The following is a 1025-nucleotide window of genomic DNA, read 5'->3' on the forward strand; positions in this document are numbered from 1 at the left end:
TATTGTTATTGTTATTGTTATTGTTATTGTTATTGTTATTGTTATTGTTATTGTTATTGTTATTGTTATTGTTATTGTTATTGTTATTGTTATTGTTATTGTTATTGTTATTGTTATTGTTATTGTTATTGTTATTGTTGTTGTTATTGTTATTGTTATTGTTATTGTTATTGTTATTGTTATTGTTATTGTTATTGTTATTGTTATGGTGCAATTAAAGTTAAGTGTGAAGCTCAATGAATCAATTGTCTGGTTGTAGCTGTTGGCATATGGATGTCTGTCGCAGTAGAGTATCCACCCTGTGGCCTGTGCTCTGAACCCAATTTATAGGTATGTACACAGCTTACTTGTGCTGGTAATACATACATTGATTCATTCAGTTTTGAAGTTAGGTTTAGTCTCTCAAATGTGTGAGTGTATTTGTTGACAGATTGAGGGCGTCTGCTGCGCGGAATGTCCTCTCTGTTGTCTCCAACAGCTCTTCTATGGAACTGTACACATAGCTAGACGCCGAATAGCGCGTGCAAAAATTCTGACAGTGTACCCGTGCCATATATATCATCAGGCATACATTCTAGAAATAAAATCCCAAATATAGTCAAAAACTGTTAATAGAAGCTCTGGCAACCTTTTTTCGCACCTGTATCCCTCACCAGGCGACGAGTATCGGCTGGACCGCATGCTGACGTATGCCGTTTGGCTGCTACAGGACACCGCGGGTCTAGTGCGCGCACAAGCTATCCGCACCATCACGCATCTGTTAAGCATGGTGACACGTCCTCTGGCCCGAGATCTGAATATATTCCCTGAATTTGTCCTGCCGGCCCTAAATGGGATTGCGGGGGCAAGCGAGCCCGCCACGGAGAGCGGCGCGGGGGGTATGAAAGCCAGTGCAGACAGTGGAAGGATGGGTAGGTTTGGCGGCATTTTGGTATAAATGTGGCTAGATTTTCGTATATATATATAAATATATATATATATGTATATATATATATATCTATCTATCTATCTATCTATCTATTATC

This window comes from Sphaeroforma arctica (genome assembly GCF_001186125.1).
Source record: "Sphaeroforma arctica JP610 unplaced genomic scaffold supercont1.2729, whole genome shotgun sequence".
Classification (NCBI taxonomy): domain Eukaryota; class Ichthyosporea; order Ichthyophonida; genus Sphaeroforma; species Sphaeroforma arctica.